Raw genomic sequence first — 561 nt, 5'->3', positions numbered from 1 at the left:
TTATAGCTCAAGGTAAACAGGACTTGTCAGGTTACAGAGGAACAAGGCATTTCTCTAGGCTACAGCATTACAATTGGTTTACATTTTAAATTATACTTTTAGCAGCTTTCTTATTAGTTCCTGCGCTTTTACAAACGGTTGTAACCTTATCGGAGATTCTCCAGGTGTTGTTTTTCTTTGAGATATATGGAGGAATGTGTGTCGGGCCCAGGAAGTGGAGGCATTGCTCAAGGCTGTGATGTGTTTGTGTCGGGCCCAGGAAGTGGAGGTATATGGGGGGATGTGATGTGCTCAAGGCTGTGATGTGTTCTTTCATTTCCCCCTCTCTCAGGTACCTCTGGAGCCAATCTTGGGTCCTATAGGTCTGACTCCGTTTCAGTGTCCACAGTTTGGTATTGAGCTCTGAGGACCATGAGCTGTATGGTGTCAAACCTTTCCTTGACAAACCGCAAAATTCTGTTTATAACACAAGGTCCTATGGTAAGCAGAAACAGCAGACTTAGCAGGGGTCCAAGGAAGGGGGCTAACAGAGAAAACATAGAGGAATTTTACCATTGTCAT

Source organism: Rhinopithecus bieti, unplaced genomic scaffold (assembly GCF_001698545.2).
Source record: "Rhinopithecus bieti isolate Rb0 unplaced genomic scaffold, ASM169854v2 scaffold_17182, whole genome shotgun sequence".
Classification (NCBI taxonomy): Eukaryota; Metazoa; Chordata; class Mammalia; order Primates; family Cercopithecidae; genus Rhinopithecus; species Rhinopithecus bieti.
The sequence above is the reverse complement of the archived record's forward strand: the minus strand, read 5'-3'. Positions refer to the sequence as shown.